The sequence below is a fragment of the Rhopalosiphum maidis genome, chromosome 3 (genome assembly GCF_003676215.2).
Source record: "Rhopalosiphum maidis isolate BTI-1 chromosome 3, ASM367621v3, whole genome shotgun sequence".
Classification (NCBI taxonomy): domain Eukaryota; kingdom Metazoa; phylum Arthropoda; class Insecta; order Hemiptera; family Aphididae; genus Rhopalosiphum; species Rhopalosiphum maidis.
This window is the reverse complement of record NC_040879.1, coordinates 37,931,742-37,952,886: the sequence shown is the minus strand read 5'-3', so window position 1 is coordinate 37,952,886 and position 21,145 is coordinate 37,931,742. Positions and strand designations below refer to the sequence as shown.

General features: G+C 25.8%; 1 pseudogene; it reads right to left on the bottom strand.

The window, feature by feature from the left end:
- Positions 1 to 454: 454 nt before the first annotated feature.
- LOC113557917 lies at positions 455 to 3,782 on the bottom strand (annotated as a pseudogene).
- Between the last annotated feature and the right edge of the window lie 17,363 nt (positions 3,783 to 21,145).

Below are 21,145 nucleotides of genomic sequence, written 5' to 3'. Positions count from 1 at the left end.
AGCAAACAAAACTGTGCACACCATATTTTTTACTACACTGTGTTCCAAATAAGAAGACTTATGCGCTAAATTACGTTCTGTTTACTATCAAAATTAAATTGTGCGATAGCTGAGACACATATGAACAACAATTAATAAATAATTATATTAGTAATGATTTGACAGTCATTGTAAGAATAATACACATATTTAAAAAGATAAAATCTATAATACTTTATTCAATAATATAAAAAATATTAATAGTAGTTGTTGACATTTTTTAATAGCAATAATGTTGTGAAATGTTAAAATTAATATTATCCAAGTAATATGAAAAATAGCTTTTCTTAAAGTTAAAAAAAAACTGGTGCTTTATCATACAATATTATTAAAGATAAATAAAATGAAAATATTTAAATATTAATTCATAAAAAGGATTATTAAGTTGAATTCCTTATTTCTTAAGTATACAAAACTATAAAAAGTATAAAAATTCATCCAATTTAGTGCAAGGAGCATGTTGGAGAGTCTGACTAGTGAAATACGCTAACTTATGAGCCAACTGAGATGGAGCAGGAACCCGTATAGTACCCTAGAAATATGTTATAAAAAATATAATATGGGTATAATAAAAAATAATTCATCAAGGTATACTAACCGTCCAATTGTAGTACACATGAGTCAACTTTGCATTATATCGGGAGGAAGTCCAAGTGTGTCTTTAATCACTTGATAATGGGTAGGAGTTACAGTATCATGTCTAACATGATGTGATACTAAAAAGAAATCGTACCTGCAAAATTATAATGCATTACGTTTACTTGACTGGTTTTCTACTACAGTATGTTAACAACACAGTTTACATAAATACTTATACATAAAGGATGGTGTTTTAACTAACAGATAGATAATCAACGTTGAGCCTAAATTATAATGGTTTAGATAGTATCTTTGTTTAATGATTTAAGTACACACATTATAAAGAATTATATAGGAGTATAGAGGGGCACGCACAGGAATTTTTTTGATCAATATTTTGTTTGTGTTGGGTTAGAAATTATAACAGAAAATAAAATTATCATCAAATACATTTTATAGCTATATTTTATATTAGTTTAAATCATCCATTTATTGTCATGCTCAACCATATTTCGAGTTTTGTTTTGTTACAAACACATTGTGATGAAATAATATGCTAAGAGTGTATAAAAATTCAAATTTTTAAAGAAATTTAAATCTTTTTTATATTGTTACACAGGATATTTAATAAACAATCAAACAGTTTAAATCATATAACATAAGAATTTCTTACAGGCAACAAGTACACAAGAACAGCAATTGTATATTATATACAGAAGAACCTCAATCGATCGGGTAATGGTGGGGAGCAGTCACACAATTAAATGAAAACCAGTTAATCAAGACTTCAACAAAGTTACATTGTCATACTATAAGTTATATCAGGACTAAAAATAATAAGTAATTAATCTTTATTTTTTGTTGATTAAAATGATTTTCCTTACTTTACTTCTAATTTCTAATTTCTTAAATTCATGAGATCAAAATCAAAATTAATATTATATACGTACCTATATTTCTTTACTTTTGGTACACACTAACCTTCAAAAGAAGGAGCAATTAATAGCCTAAAAGGATAATTGATTCTACTAATTTTATTTATTATTTGTATATATATATATATACACACACACACAAATAATAAATGTTAATTACCCAAACAAATTACAAAGTTACTTTGATCCCACTTAAAAAGTATGAAGTTTGATAAAAATGTAAAAAATAGTTTATGTATAGTTTACTTGGTTGGGTCTGTAACAACAGTATCAATAATTGTACCAGGTCGAGGATTTTGAGGTCCTTTAGAACCAGGAGCAAAATATTTATTACTAATTCGCTTAGTAACTATAACAAATGCGAATGAAACAGATTTTGGTCCATACACTTGTTTACAAGCAGTCTAAGAAAAAAAGTTTAAATCAATCATCAGTAAATTAAAAATAATTTTAACATACCTACCTGCAAAAGTCTAACTTCTGTGTTATGAACATGTGATATTTGACCTTCTCCAACTCCATCTCTATACACAACAATGGAAGTAGGTAATGTACCATTTTTGGCCTTATACTTCATCAGAGCCTCTGAAAAATAATATATATTTTTATAATTATTTTGTTTGTTTATCACATATTTGTAAACAATATTTTTATTATAATCCTTTATTGTTATTTACTTTTATAGCATAACTCCTCAACAATTTACAACCCCCCCCCCCGTGATAGAAGGTTTATAATAAAGACTGCTAGAGTGGTGGCATGTTATATACAGTAGTGTCTCACATTTCTAAATTTCATATACTATTCTCTTGGCGATTCAACTATAAGAATAAGGATTTAAATCTTTGTTCTAAATTTATTCAATTTATATGTATATCAATAATGAAATATTTAACTAGGACCTGCGCATAATTTTTTATTATATATATATATATAATATATGTTTCCAGGAAAAACTTTTGAGATTAAAGTAACTGATGAATTACAACCAGTGGAACAGAATACATTAAGAATTGTATGCATCCTTAATCCTTAGAGACATAAGTTTAATAGTAGTTTGTACGTTTATAAGAATTAAGAAAATTCACATTAACTAATTAGTTAATTGCCAAGCAATAAATACTTAAATAAGAGTAGACTAAAAAAATCACATCGAAATCTCAAGTTCTTACAAGTTATGCCTGTAGAAAAATGTACAGAAAGTTCCTCTCCGCTTACATGAGCTTCAACACAACTATAATAACTTGTATAAGCATCGTTAATGGTAGCTACCAAAGTTCCAAACGATATATTTGTCCATTGACTGTCATGACATACATCAAAACCAATAATCATCAACCCTTAAAAATATAAAAATAAAAATACAAATAATTACAATTGAATTTGTATACTAGACTATATCAACTATTACTTTTTTAGGTATTGTAACTAGCCAAGGAGCGCCTCCAAGTTTGTAATTAATTTGTATAGCAATCTTGTTGCATGTTGACATGTTTTTCTACACATTTTTCAACAGTACTACTTGGGATGGTACTGAAAACAAATGTTTATGATAAATACATACAACAATAAATTATATATATATAAGAAATATACCTACTCTATCAATACATAGTTGACGTTTAATCAAACTATAAATATCACCATGTGCCGATGGAATCACACATAAAATCAATGCTGGGTTCGATTCATTGATCACTTGTTCAATATGCATTAAGAATGTATTAGCTCGGCTATCATTCATGGGGACTCTAAAAATTATATTTGTAAGTTTTTAAGAAAATATTACATTAAAAAATATTTACATGGCAGGCCTAGGTAGTGTAAATGTCATTCCTTGCGCAGCCCTTGAAAGAGATTGAGCAAATGCATCAACTTCTCTACAACAGTCTCTCAGAGCTAAAATAACCTAATGCTTCACAATTGCAGAGATGAACATTGGTAAAGCATGTAAATGTCTTGTCCAGTCTGCTTCATTGCCACCATTATACCCTCGAGTACGACTAAAAATCGGTTCTGGTAGTAAAGTTTAAGCAGTTAGTTCAACAAGTCTATTACTTAATGTTATAATCCATCTCTTCAATTCAGTAACAGACTAAATAACATAATTATTGTAATCAATTAAAAAATGTTTGCAAAATATTGAATTAGAATAAAAATAAATGTATAATGTATCATAAGTTAAATAGAATGAAAATAACTTACATCATGTGTATTGATAAGGCGATTAAATTACCGTTCCTTCATTACATTTATGGCCTTATGAGGCCTTATTACACGCATTAAAAATTCTACTAATATAATTTAAGTATTGAAGTATTAATTAAAAGTATTTATTACGTATACTAAAAATGTAAAACAAACACAGATTAAACCTCGAAATCGAAACATACACTAACACGACATCTTATCGCATGTCTACTTTTTGGATATCCGCAATAAAAATATTGACGATAAGATATTATATGATATTCAAAATCGAATATTAAAATTTTATTTAGAAATTAGTTGACAATATGTGTGCGAAAAACGTGATATATGAAAATGATTACGATAAATATTCCGATATCAGAAAAGTGAAACTGAGATTAAAATATGCAATGCTGTTGTTTTTATTATAATAATAACTATTTTCGTAAAATGTCATTGTACATTTTTCCACAGTCCAGCAGAAATCTTCAATGTTTTATTAGCTGTTGAAGGTTATTGTATTAATAATTTATAATTTTATCTTGATTATAGAAAATAATTTTAAATTCTGAGCGGAGCGATAAAATGTATTGGTTTTATAATGATACGTGTCTTATGTGTATGTGTGTGTGTGTTTCCGAACGCATGTATGCCGCCTCTTTTAAGAATAATTAAAACGAAAATGCTTCAATAGTTCAATTTTTAAATTCAAAAGTGATATCTGGTAAGCAGTAGCACAAATTAGATTTATTTCAAAAGTAAAAATTGCAGTACTTTTCAAAACAATCAGTCAAAAAAAAAAAATACGCACATCACTTTACAACAATCGATTTTGTTTTTTTATTGTTAATTGTTATATATAAAAATGAACAACCGCATTTACACATGAAATTTTCATAAAATATGAATATACAGATATGGATATATTCAAAATATTTTGAATCTTTTTGAGTTTTGTCCTAGCACTGAGCAGTGATAAAGTCCACGACGAGTATTAGTTTATAAAGTTGGGAGAGGCTATAGGCAAGCTGTTCTCATAAACTGCAGGTATTTATTTTATACAATTCAATGAGGAAATAAGATGTTATTTGGAGGGAAAAAGTAAGCATTATCGAATTGTGTTATTTGACACATTTTACGAAGACTTAGGAGGGGCTATATTTTAGTCGAAAATATTAAAGCCAACAGTATTTTAGCCGACAATTATTTCAGCCGACTGTATTTTAACCGACAAATATTACAACCGAAAGTATTTAATCCGACAAATATAACAGCCGACAATATTTTAGCCGACAACTAAAATTAGGCTTGAAATTCGACAGTCTGTAACATTAATTATAAACAATGGTTGGTTAAACCTTCGATCATTTGAAATTTTACGTTGATTATTGATTCGTATATTTAATTGCCTATGTTAGCCTCCTTCTAAAATATTTAGATTAAATATAAGTATATTATATTGAATATTGATGTAAAACTAATAACAATAACAATTAATAATAGAATTTATGTATGATATAAAACAAAATCGATGTGTATACAATTTTTTAATTTTATTTATTTATTATAATTATAATAACCTAATAATTAGTATACAAATAATAAGTATAAAATAATCTAAATAAAATCAACAAAACAAAGTTCCTAATACATAATAGTACATAATATCAACAGTAGGTATAACAATTAAAAAAATAACTCTTTTTATAATCAGATGGCAATATTATTAAAATAAAATGTAAAAATAATTAATAAATAATTATGTACTAATGTATTGACAAAAATCTCGATATGCAATTAGATATTTATATGCAACATTTCATTCTGGGCCTAAATCTGCTGGTGTTTAATTGGAGGGACGCAAGGGGACTATGTCTTAGACTCTTAGTCTGTCTATGCTTGTTAAAATGCAACCCCCTTTATAACTGATTCTTAAAAAAGTAAGCTAGTAGGTACGGAAAATCATTGAAATATAGTATTTATTATAGTTAATATTTTTTAATTTGATAAACAAATCGATAAAAGAAAGTATAGACAATTTAAGTTTTTGATTATATTTGTATCGTTTATATTAAAGAAAGCAATTTATTTTTCAAGCAAATCGAAAAAAAAAAATACTGGTTTCTCAAACTAAATTCAATAACCTTTTCCTTGATGGTTTATTGTACGAATATGACAAACGCTAAAATTAAAAAATCAGTACACCGACAGTAGGTACCCTTTTCCATTTTGAGCAACTTTAAACCTTGGTAATAGACAACCTATATGTCAGGCCTGTCACCAGGGTATGTAGTACGTATATGGTATATATGGTATTAATTTTATATGTTTATGTTCGTTCATCAATAAACTAATAATAATGAAATAATAAACTATAAAAAATGGGGGAAATAATATAATTTAACATTCAATTCAAATTTAACACATCTATTACGATGACATAAGGTACACTCGACCTCTAGGGCCTTAGACTATATAGAAGAATGTGTACCCCGAATTTTAAATAGTTTGATATTAATATTATGTATACCTACTATTAATACCATATTTAAAGGGGTAAGTTTCTTCATGAGTAGTGGGTAAAAATGTATATATTTAATTCCAAAAAATGATTTATGTAATAAAAAATTATTATTGTAACTTTCTACACAGCAAAAATGACATATGTTAATTTCCACACATTAGCATCCGTTTAACTACATTTTATGGGTACCCTAGACGCTTATGTAATGCTAATCAATTTATAATAATACATATTATAAAATATCATTTTTACATCCTATTATTTTTCAAGACCCTCCCCCACAAAAAAAAAATAAATTTTGAAAATCCACCGCTGTTTATATAAATATTCTAATATTATCTATAGATATTCTATTATAAAAATAATAATTTTAATAATTTAATAAATAAAAATTATTAATTTCTATGTACCTATTATTTATTATAAAAATAATACTTATAAACACCTATACTATAGAGTCTATAGTATAGACTATACATTCCAATAACCACGGATCAATGTATTTAGGAGTTAACATGATACATGAGTTTTTACTGTATAAAACTTACATGGGAACTTAAATTTGCCCACTGTACCTAGTGTACCTACTACCTACCTCATTAATATCTAGGTTAACACATTATAATAATATGATGTCACGAAAATAAGATCTTCCAAATCTCCAAGTTGTAAAAACTAATGGTAATTATTTTTAAATTGAACTTTTAGATACAGTCCACAGTAAATTTATGAATATGAATTAACAATTTTTAAAAGAGCTGAAAACCGTTTAGAATTTAGTATTAAAAACTTTATATTAGGTATATATATATTAATTATATGATTTTTATTAGCTTTTGTCTCTTAGTAGTTAGTATGTAAATATTAAAATTTTCAAAAACGATTCTTTCTAAATTGACGTGTCACTGACACGATTGAATATAATATATAGGTAGATGTACTATGTTGGTACTGAATTTATTATGATTTAAATGCATTTATCCCCATTACTTAATGTATTTGTTAATAGCCAATGGGTCCCTAAAATTATGAGTGTTGAATTAGTATTTTAGCAGTAGAAAATCTACCTACTTATTACAGAAATAGCATTTGTAAAGCATAATGTTTATAATGGCTAATCAAAGGAATATTAATATTTATTATCGACAATACATTACACATTTACACTAATCAGTAATGACAAATGAGGTTTACCTAGTAATATGGCTATATGCCTATAATTATAACTTTGTTGAACTTACATTTAATTAAAAGATAGGTCATAGGTACCTATTGGCTATTTGATTATAAGCACATAAGTAAAAATAAATAATTTAAAATAAACTAATTAATAATTTGTTGTTGTATCGATAAGTCCAGATAATAAAATTCATTATTAGGCCCGAGAATATAATATAAGACTGAGTGAGGAGCACCTTCCGACCTTCAAAATTAGCCATTTTCCTCACTTCTAAAATGTTTTTAATTTCTATACGTTTTTTACGATTATATATAATTTTATATCAGCTAAAAATATGTTAATAGAACAATGTATTTATCAAAATAAGTAGGTACCTAGAGGTATGGCGTAGGTAATGTAAGATGTAACTATTATGTATATCTAATATTTATGTATAAATGTGAAAATAAGAACCACTTATTCGATAGTCATGCGGGTTTTTTAATTGAAAGAATATATCGAGTTCAAAGATTTTGTTTACTAAAACTTTTCGGCTTTATTTTGATACCAAAATCGTGTTTCCACAACTGGCGAGGCCTAATGTGTACCTTATCGTATACCTATACCATATCTTGATGTAGCCAATACCATAAATCATAATATACATAGTAGTATGTTTTAATACAAAAATGTGCTACTGCTCTAGCGAGTATTGTGGTGGTGACTCATATAATAAATTTATATCACATCAGTACATCATCCAAGGATCATTAAAGATTTACCTCATAGACTATGGTTTAAACAGAGTGTAATAGAAAGATTTTGTGTTAGTCAATATTTTATTTTAATATTATATATGTATAATTTATCAACGCTGCAGTCTGCATGTATCATAGAACTTTTTTTTAAATTTTTAATACTGAAAATAAAACGAAAAAATATTATACTATATATGTGCGCAATAAGCATATGTCAAGTGATATAAAAACAAAAAAAAAATAAAATAAAAATATTGATTTGAACAAAAGTTATTTCATTTGTCATATCTTTCTGTTATACTGAATGACGTATGTTGTTAAAACTATACCATCAGTATACAATGAGTATTTGTGGTAATACCGCACTTTAGTATAGTAAATGAGGTTTTTTTTAAATCAATAGTCAATATGAAAACAATTAATTGAAAAATATATTATTTATATTTTGTTTTTCAATCGCTGTTTAGAGTTAATAAAAAACTATACATATTACATATATATATGTTGTTATAAATATATTGATGTGCTGACTTTTGACTGACAATTCAATGTACAAAGTGTATCAAATCACGAGTTATTTGTATAGTAATAATTAATATTAATATTATAAGCATAAAGCATCCCCAACATGCATATATACAATGTGCCAATATATAACAAAATATTAGGTACTGTGTCTAAAATCAGTGCCAGTTTAAGAGTTGATGAGGTATACGCAGTACACGTATTCCAGTCTTAGGGGCATCGAAGTCACCAACATTATAAAGACGCAAAATTAATTTTTGTTATTCGATTATAAAATATATTTATATCTATTTTATATTTCACAAAAAAGAGTTAGAAGGAACCCCTAATGCTATACTTCTAATAAACTTATATCAAACTTGTTGGTTATAATGGGAGCGCGTAAAATCTTTGATATTTTAGCCGATAAATAAAGTGTTGAACATTATATGTAATTGTATGTAATAAAATATTATATACCTACTAATTAATATGTATTTAAAATATATATTGTGTACTATCACTAGGTATGTAATAAATTAAAAAAGTTGATTATGATAACACTTATCGGTGTAAATTCGGCTTTAACACGTTTCGGATAAAATACTGTCGGTTGAAATATTTTTCCGCTAAAATACGGTTCTGTTAATATACTTGTTTAATCAATGATTTTTCGACTGAAATATTTTTCGGCTAGAATACGGATCGGCTGATATATTTTTGGCTATTATACGCACTCCCGTTTTTTTACGCCTCATCGGCGCCATTCGATGTTACAACTGTGAATGAACGTGTTTTATTCTAAAACTCCATTAAGTTATTATAGTAGGTAGTTCAAAAGCGTCACTGCGTTAGGTACAGTGCTGGAATGTTAATTCCTGATTTTATATATATAGTGTCATTCGATGGCCTACAGAGTCGTATTCAATTGTACAGATATTTTTTTTATTTATAAAATATAAGAGTATACAGTTTAATGACAACTCTGAAGAAGGTCGAAACAATTAGGTTTCGCAGTACTCGTATATTATTGTTATATTGTATCATTTTTGATTTGATTTCCATACAAATCATCGATAGAATTGAATAAAAACTTGGTATGTCGATCTGCTGTATAGAATAGATTTAGAGTGTACGTATTCAGTTATTCAGTAGAGACTAAAATATTTACCACTTATAACCCGTGTAGTAGATTAATTTGGCCTCTTACCTACCACTCAGATAATAATATAGTTTCACGAATAGCTATGACTTACTAAATCTGTTTAGCATTTATCTATAACTCGGACCAAAGTTCTTATTGACTATTGTAACCTTCTTTTGTACCTACTTTGTACATGTTAGTTAACAGGAACCAAGAACCACCATACCAAAGATAGACAAATAATATAGATATGCATTGAAGAAAATATTAGATTAATATGATTTATGAAGCATTTTACGGAAAACGATATTTTATTTGGATACACAAAAAACTGTTTTTTTTTCTTATCAATTGTTAATTATAATTATAATCAGCTGATCAAACTATTGCTAAACTATTTAATTTATACTTAACAATTAAATGTCGTCATTATAATTTAACTATAGATACCTAACCATCTAATAATGATTAAAATGGTAAGCAATTGGGGCATGGGTATCGCTTTGCTACACATTGGATATCATCGATATCGAGTGGGTCACTATTATAAGTTTGTTAAATTTGAATTCAATGATATATCATTGTATACAAAAAACGATTTTAATCGGAAACGGTCTATCAGCCTATATTACAGTGATATTTTTATCTGATATAAGTACATAACTATTTAAGTACTTAATTGATTTTACTTTTAGAATTATAGAAGGATAATATAATTATTTTTGAAATTATTACGTTTATTATAATATTATTAGTATTTAATTATTATAATAATATATATTTAATATTTATAGGAACTTTATTATATTATTTTATATTACTCGACATTTTACAACATTGACCTGTAAATTCCGTAAAATAATTAAAACATATTATTATATAGTCATATAATAAGAGATAAAATATAATCTTGATACTTTGTACATTTGTTATTTAGTTATTCAGTGATGATATTTCTAATGCTACCTATAATTTAATATTTAATTAGAATGATACAATTTTGATTAAAATGTAACAATGTAAACATATAACTTATTTGAAAAAGGCGGTTCACATACAATGCAAATATATAGTTTATTTGTTAAAGGCGGTTCACGTTTTTATAAGATTATTTTATATAAATAGTGTAACTGTGAGAAATAGAATATTTAATACTACTTGTAAACTAGGTATTATTTTATTATAATATATTATGGTATCAATTTATCGTATGATATATTGGTATCACGGTCTTAGAATAATAGGTCTGGCAAGGCGACGCTTGAATGATGTTTTTCACGGTAAAAATCCGAATCTAGCATAATGCTGCGCTCTAGAAGTTTATTGTACAAACGCTAATGTATTGATTGTATATAGAACTATATAGTAGATGGTGCACTAAGCACTAAAATTATATATCAACTTTTTTTAGATGTTTTAATACATTGGTATCATGACACATTGCTGCACAGTATCTAATATTATTCTCTATGGCAGTGTCGCCTAACTTTTATGTTATAGTGACTCACAGGCCAAAAGGCCACAAATTTAGTCTGTTACATAGTTTCCTTCCTCGCTCTTAAATCTAAGTATTGAATTTTCTGGTTCAAAATTCCAATCCGTCATTGATGTGGACAGTTATGAAAAAGCACGTTTTCTATTTTTTACAAAAAATTCAATTTGGAGTAGAGAAGATGATTGTACGATTTTAGGATACCACAATCGAATGACACGTGATAGAACGTCAATAGATCTATGAAAGGGTTTTAATTTTTATCAAAATTATAAAGTGTAATAGCCATATACTCATATACCTACCTAGACAGTTAGTAGTAGGCACTCCGTTTATCGGTTATTGGGCAAATACAACTATATAAAAAAAACACGCAACAATATAAAAATTGATTAAAATTTCTGTTTATAATTTGACAGTACTTCAATTGTTTGGCATTATAAATATAAATTTAAACAAAATTGATAGTAGTGCAAAATAAATAATGAAACAAATCAAAAATGAAATAATCATCTCAAATTTAATTAAAGAATTATTATGTAATAATTTACACTATACGTGCAATAATGATATATTTTATAATACATTAATACACATTAGGTACCAATAGGTTTAAAAAAATATTCTATACGCAGTGATGTTTTTTTTAAATAATACCATATCGAAATTAAGTGCAATATAAAGTTTAGTAATGTATTACTTTTATAAGTGTTCGTGTTCGTATTACAATAAAATAAAGTAATTTTATGCAATTCAAATGTAATATACGTACTTGGACGTAATTTAATTTTGTAAACCTATAATATTAATATACTTATTTCAAATTATAATTAGAATATTTTACACTGATGTAGTATAGAAATATATTTTTGAAAAACAAATTAACATTTTTGGTTTTTTTTTAATTAGAACTATAAGTCTTATAACTTTGTTTTTGCTGTACATCTGTACCTACCCAGCTTTATTTATATTAAACATGAATTTTAGTAAATAACTATGACATCAAATTAATTTTGAATACAATTCAAAATTATTATAGTTCATTAATGTGTGCTTTAAAACTTATAAATTATAATATATGTTGTACGAATTTTTATACTGTTTATAGAATTATCGATTAATTTAACATCATCAATATTTTTTAATGATATTGTTTTAATCTTATTCACATTATTAACATCATTAAATAAATAATTTAAACTTTTAATATTCACAGAATTAATTTTACAATATTTTTTTATAGCAATTAAAATATAATATTAAATAAATATTATCAAATAAGTATAAAACAAAAATTAGATTTTTCTCTATTTCTAAACCCACAAACAATCAGCATTTCTATTAATATCATTTAATATCAATAATATTCAATTGAGCAAACGTACTTACATAAAAACTAATACGTACACCAACGACCTACAAATTGTTTTTAAAAACACCATTAATATTAGTCTATATGTATTTGAAATTGCAATTAGGCGCAAGTTGTTTTCACATTGATAATATTTTTCTATTTTCACCTGTAAATAATTTATCATTCAAATAAATCTTAAAGTCAGGAAATGAGAAGTGAATCTCTATAGCTGCAGTAATCTGATTTGTTTTGAGATTTAAAACCTGATAATATTCTTCTTTTTTGTTTTTACCTTCAAATTCAACAATAATTCTACTGGTAGGTATCATCCTTCTTTGTTTATAACATTGTATATTTTATATCAACTTATTTTAAATCGATATTTATTAATAATACCTAATGATTCATTAGTTGTTAGTATTATAATTGGATTTCATAAAGTAAATTCCAGCATTTTAGTGGCTTTATTTTCAACCTTTTGTATCTTTTTGGTGTACTCATTGACATTATTGACTTATCTGTCTGATTTTAAACAAAAATAGTCAATTTTGTTAAAACAAAAATCCATTTGTCTTGTATTTCATTAAAAGATAAAACTAATTTATCTAAATTTTTTAACTTATTAAAAATTAGTTAAAATATCATTGAATGCTTTTTAAATCCGAAATAATTATAATTTATCGATCAGTATTCAAAGAACTCATGATTTTGTTTTCTTTAGTATCAGTCTTCTTATGTAAAGAAGTATTGTACGATAATAGGCACTTATCACTCTATTATAAAGACGTTTTTCATTACCTAATTAATTATAGTTAGAAATAGTACACAGTGAATCACACTGAAGATAAAAATTTAATTTATATTCAATGTACAAAATAATCTTTGATTCAGGCGCGGATACAAGGGGGGGCATGGGAGCGATGCCCCCCAAATTTACTTAATTAATATGTCAAACGATGAAAAAAATTAAATTTTTTTATAGTCTACCATATTTAGTTTTTATTTATATAAAATAATAATAAATACATTGTTTAGCGGATAGTTTTGTTTATAATTCTGTAATTTTCAATCGTGCCGATTGACGACGCTACGGATGCCGAACGAAGTATCAGAATTTTATTTTAGTTAACTTTTTTTCACACACAAACACATATTATAATAATAATTTATTAATGCAGAGACAATTGCGTAGATAACATTTACAATGAAAATTTCTTCAGACAAACATTGAATATTTCGAATCAATAAATACAAATTTAACAAAATATGTCGAATATTTTTCACAAACAAAAAGAAAATTAGATTTTGCTTTATAATTATTCTTGGTTTATTAATATTCAATAGTTTTTTAATAGTTTTCTCTAATTGTTCTTTTTAATGCACTTACCTAGGTTTTTTTATTAACTTTTAGTTGTAAGTTAATTCCTTTAAAAATTAAAGAAATATTTATAGTAATAGTATTGATTATGTATATAATAAAATTAAAATAATACATATATGATATATATATATATATATATTGTACATCGACGTATGCGGCTCGCGGTCTTATTTACAAAAACCAAAATTTTAATTTTTTTTGCATACATTTATAAAAAAAAAAAATGTTTTATTATTATTATTATTATTAATATTATTTTATAATTTTGTGGTATAAAAGTACAGATTAGATAATTTGGCTCTTGATATAATTGCATTAATATATGTGGCTCGCGTACATAGTCACGTTGGCCACCCCTATTATATATAAATTCCCCTCCCTAATAATTACTCTGGATCCGCACCTGCTTTGATTGCCATACAATTTTATTGCATTCAACACATGACATTACGATTACGACTGTTCGGTACAAATCATAAATTAGAACTGAAAAACGTTATATCAAGTTAGCTTTTTGAATTGAAAGTGAATATTTAGAACGACTAAATAAACTGTAACATTTAAAACTGAGATATAGGTATATCATAGAGATTATAGGTATTTGTAAAAGATTAATCCAAAATGGTTGATCATTAAATAATTAAATCTGTTAATTATATAAATAGGATACAGTATTTCCAGTAGCGGCTCGTGGGTAAATATTCTGGGGAGACTTAAATTATACGACATAAATTCCATATAACAACGAACATTTTTTTGTTCGTATGTTAAAACATTAAAACCAATGGTCAGTAAAAATTCTATTGTATTTTCTTTTTCCATTTTAAAATATGAACAAATACTGAAATGCTTATAAAAATGTAAAAAATAATAAATATTAGACGAATATACGTATATTAATTATTAAATAATCAATAAATCGTGAATAAAACGTCTAAAACTAGAAAAAATAATTAAGCACGGGCTACACGGCGCAGCGGCATGGCAATTACTGTTGTGAACCCAGGTTCAATAGCGTCTATGATACGCAGCTTATTCTCCCCGGCTCCCTCCGACCAACCAGCCATGCCATTAAATGCTACGATTGCAACTGACGGGCTTCAGGTTCACTGAACCGGTGACCGTCGTAATGAGCCGTAATGTGACCCGCAAAAATGACTAAAATAGTATTTTTATCGAGATACCTATTAATAAGTTTTCGATTTTGTGACTTTTAATTTTTAATAATAAACAATGAAAACGATATAATATATTTTCAATTCAAATAAAAATATTTCTAATTTCTATACATTATTATTTTTAATTAATTTTATTATTTACAAGTAACTAGTTTATTTTTAAGGGGAGACGCAGTCTCAAAGTCTCCTCTGACGAGCCGTCCCTGAGTATTTCATTACGTGGTAATGCACAATGTATTCGATGAACTCCATTCTTTGTACATCAAATTCGAATGTAGTGAGTGGCATTGAATGATATAGCAGAAAGTAGATGTTGATAAAAAATTACTGTAATTTCAATTATTGTTTAAATGTAGATTTGTACAAGAATAAAAAAAAATTAAGGTATTCATTTTATGAATCATAATTTAAAATATCTGTGTTTTTAATAATTATTAATTTTCATGAAATTCACTCGGCATCATGTTATATGTACTTAATAAATTCTAAATTGTGACACTAATGCACTGTATGTTATATAACTTTACTTTAGAAAAAGAAATATTAAAATATACATAAATCGTGTGTCAAATATCACATTTTTAAATTTCTCTCTCAAAACTACTTCAATATTGTTCATGTATGTTTTCGTAACTTTCAAACACGTACAAAAGGGAAAAGGTTCCCAGTTTGGGATTGAAATATGATCCATATAGATGAAAGCCCTTTTAGTTTGTCTGTCTATAAAAATTATTATTAAGTATAATTTTAAATTAATGTATACTAGTCATTTGCTTGTTAGAATTCCCAAAAATAATAATTTGGTTATTGTGACGTGTAGCCTATCGTATACTTGTACATGTGTTGTCTATTTATTATTACTTAACTTAAATTGACTCAATATACAATACGGTTAAATTCAGTAATTAATAAGAATGCTTATATTATGATTTATGAAATATTTTTTAAACGACAATTTTTTCAAGTCAGTCCACTATAGCAGTGTTTTTTCTAGGGGGTGATATGACCAAAACTATTTAGCACATTAGGATCAGGCCACCAGGGGGACAAATATCTAGGTTATCTATAAATCTCCAACCTAAAAAAAATGGCTCTGGGGGGTGATATATCACACATATCACCCCCCGTAAATACGACACTGCATTGTAGTATATTTATTAGAAATGTTTTACATTGTTCGGCTCAAATTAATATAGAAAATTGTACCAATTTATGAATATAAACCTTATATCTTTGAAGTTAAAATTGTACAAGTATTTGATTTCCGAATAAGATTAGAATAAATTTTAAAATATAAATACGGACAAAGAATGATTGCATGAGCTCTGAGTAATTAATGTATTTATTTATTTTTATGGAGTAATATTTTATTTTAATAACTGGTAACAAATTGTTATGGGTAATATTGGTTTTACAATGACAGGTATGTATTATTATTATTATTTCTTTTTGTGTCTGTCATCACTCATCGCCTTTAAAAGCAATAAAAATGATTCCAACTTTAAAGGTGGTTTATTGTCTTATTGATAATAAAACAAACATAGTTGAACCTTGAGGAGGGTAAATAGGAAAAAGTTGGAAGAACTTTTCAACATTTTAATTAAATATATGAATGTTTCGTAATACAAAAATTTGATGGTAAATACTTTAGTTATGATAATTATTGTGCTTAAATAAAATAATCGTTAAACTAAAACCAGAAACTACGTTTTATCTGGTTTTCAAGAAAATAGTTTTTATTATTTTGTTATAAATCTTAAATGAATAACCGTAGAGATTTGAAATTATCATTAAAAATGTATATTAGGATTTCCTTAATATGACGATTATAATATAATATCGAAAATATTTTAGTTTTTTAAGTTTTTAATATAAATATGAAATTTATAAGTAAAAAAAGTTTAAAAATAGATACAAAATGCCAAATTTCCTAGTAAATTTCACTTAAAGCAATTTAAAAAAAATGTCAAAAATATATAGCCACAATTTTTTTCATTAGTTTTTTAGTTTCATGTTTTAACAAAATTGATCAAAATTACGAGATTTTATTGCTAAAAATCCATTCAATTTACAAATAAATAGTTAAGCATTAACATATTATTAGGCTCCTTTTGAGTTTATTTTATTTTATTTTATTAACATTTAAAGTACTAACTTTTACAAAATCAGATAATTAGTAATATACTATTTTTGCTTTAGCGATTTTAGTTATTGAGCTGTAACTCAGAAATTTGAACTAGTTTTAACCTATTTATATCACTATTTATTTAAATTATTCTACAACACGTGGTATTAACTTTTAAGTTAATAACAATATAATTTATGATATAATATTATAATAATTAATAACAGTATAAAATAAAAATAAATTACTATTTGTTCATCATAATAATAAAAATATAGTTGTTGATAAAATGATAAATGCTATTATGATTGGAAAAATTTGTCAATTTAAAATATGTAAAATATTAGTCATGTAATTATTATGTTACTGTAAACATCATTTATATAATTATAATCATAATTATTTAGTGAAGTTTATGATTTTATGAACCACTAATTAGTTATTTTATACAAGAGACAACTAATATGAAAATTCTTAGGGGGAAACTCGTATATAATTTTGAACTACCTAGTCATTGGAGGCAACTAGTATGCACTGTAAATGATATGCGAATCTTTTAATTGGTTTTAGCTAGGTCATTTTGTACGGTTGAGCATCAAAAGTGCGAAACGCGGACACTTTGTACTATTATGTACATATGTACGTATGTATTATATACAATTTTATTAAATTTGTTATTAAGTTTAAAATTCTAAATATTTTTTGGTAAATCTAAGTATCTTATACACTCTCCGAGTTTTTATGGCAATAGAATGTGGCAATAGGCTACATAAGAAGCAAAAATCTAATTCTGGTGAAAATAATAAGATATTAAGTTTATGTAACCAACACCAAAACAAAGAAATAATTTTGAATTTTTAAATTCCATTATATATATGTCAGTTTTAACATTACAGGCGACGAATTGCACAGGGATAGCTAGTGTAATATAAAATATAGTTGTAACTTTTTCACAACGAAACACAATTGCGTCCGCACTACTTTTACATGTGAAAACACAATATGGATTAGCTCTAGTAATTAGTGTACCTAATTGAAGCCATTTTACCTTTTTACCTGCAAAAAGAACACTATAATTGCGCTCAAGCCTATAATATAGGAATTGACCTTCTAACAATGTACATTACTTAAAAATACAATCGGATTTGATTAACTCGAAGTTGAAGTTAAAAGTTCGAGTACTCAAGTTCAACTATATGTTTTATTAATACATTGCATTATAAATATTTGTTATATTTTTTTTTCATAAAAGTATTTTTTCAGTGTATATAAAATATGATAAATGTTGATAAAAATATTTATAATGTCAATAAGATCAGTACCTTTATTATAGGCTCAAGCACAATCGTGTTACGATTTTTCGTGTAAAAAAGTAGGACGGGCGCAATTGCGTATCACTCCTTTTTCCCTTATTATGTACTGGAATGTATATAAGTCTATGTTGCAGTATCTTTATTGTATAAGACATTAGTGCATGTAGCATTTCTCAACGAAAAAAAGTTTATATCCTTAAGATAGAAATTTTTCAAACTCTATAGCAGGAGTGGCCAAACCGCGGCTCGCGTCATAGACTTTTGCGGCTCGCATCTTATCATAACATTTTAACAAAAAAATTTTTTTAATATGAATTTATGTATATTTATATTTATGTGTGCCTTTTTTTTATTTTGGCTCTTCCTTGTTGATTAAAATATATTGGTGGCTCGCGAATCTCTTCTCGCTGCTCTATAGTATAAGTTTGGTTGAGTTGTAATTCAGTGAAAATACAAGTTACTTAAACTCGTTTACAATATATTTTTATTTTAAATAAGATATACCTTTTTAGAATTATTCATAAGTTTTCACATTTTATCACCATATAATGCCATATAGAATGTTGAAAAATTAGATTCGTGGTTCAATTGTACAATAGCTTAAAATTTATATTAATATTATGAAAATTATATGATGCATAAAAAATAATAAAAATAAGTATTAGCAATAAGTTTCAAGTCTCTATGATTAATTTTTTTTTTATTATTTTAACAAAACAATAAAAACTGTATGAGATTGAGAACAAATCGTTATTTTTCGTTTAAATATTCAATATTATCAACATTTGATTTTTAAGGGCTAAAATAAGATTGCAAATTATTGTTTTTAATTTCAATAAGAAAACTCATGAGGAAATCGGTGATTTATGTACGATAACTATGATATTTAAATTAAATTAATTTATTAAATGTATATTGAAATATTTAAAATTCTGAATGAATTAAACTAAAGGACCTTCCTTTAGTTTTGAAACGGGATGTTTATATTATTTTATAGGACTATAAAAATAGACCAATATGATGCATATCGATTGAAATTTTTTTAAGGAAATACAAATTGATTTTTTAATGTATTATATATTAATTATCAATAGTTTAATAAACATATAAAAATCGCTATATTCAACAATTATCTGGCCATTCGTTAATATAAATTGTAGACATTCAGCCAAGTGTCATGGCAATATGCTTGTACTTTGCTTATAATTATTATTAAATATATTATTTTACGTTTAATTATATATTCGCTAATTAATAATAATTCATAATGTTTTATTTTATAATAAAAATAATTGTATTAATGGTGATTCAATTATGTGTTTCATTCCGGCTATTTGGTAAGTAAAAATATTTCATAAAATATTATTAAATGTATTAAACATTTCTCCTTTTTGTCGCATTATGAATAAAATATGGATTTTAGTTATTTCATGTAATTCTAATTCCAAAAATGGTTAATTTATTTGTATTTTTGTTGATTAATGGTGTTAATATATGTCTTTAGGCATTTAGATATTTTGTCTACCCCTAATATAGTAAAAATAATGCTTTTTTCTTTCTATATCTAATTCTAATTGAAGCATGATGAAGTTCCTCCGTTTTTTCCTATAGATAAAATACAATTATCCTTATCATATTATTTATATTTACTATTTATTGTAGCGAGCCAATCAATTGATACTGGTCATTGAATAGTGATGTTATAATCGCGGTGTAATGAAATATAGTATTTCGCAAATATTTTTTAAGTGTTTATTTATTCTAAGTGTTTTACAACTTGAAAATTAGACCAATATAGACCATATAGTCGGTCGACGGTCTTCCTATCCTACTTCTCCAGTCCCTTCTGACAATTTTACGTTTTATTATATATTTGTTGATTTATAATAATTTATAATGTTTTATTTTATAATAGAAATAATTGGATTAATGGCGTTACAATTAGCTGCTTTGTTCCGGCTATTAGTAAGTAAAATTATTTCATAGTTTAAACTTTATATTCTTGTGCTAGGGAAAAATACTGAGGTACTTGTACAGTTGTTGATTAAGGACATAACCGGTGTACCCATAAATTATATATGAATATAATATAAAACAATGTTGTAGCTTTTCCCTTATTATGTACTTGGGTGCTCATATGGGTGTTACATAATAGCGCCCGCTCTATCCATGTACGCAAAAATCCCAACTCGATTGCGATCTAGTAATTAGCTTGATTGAGCCTGTTTTATCATTTTACCTGTAAAAAATAGACCGCAATAATTGCGTTTGAGCCTATAATATAGGTATTGCCCGTAGGCCGTATTGATATTATAAACATTTGTCATATTTTTATATGTATAAAATAAATACTAAAATTACTAAAACTGTATAAGTATTTATTTTTTACATATTAAGAAAATACGTTTGTGAAAAAAAGATATAACAAATGTTTATAATACAATGTATTAATAAAGTATACAATTGAACT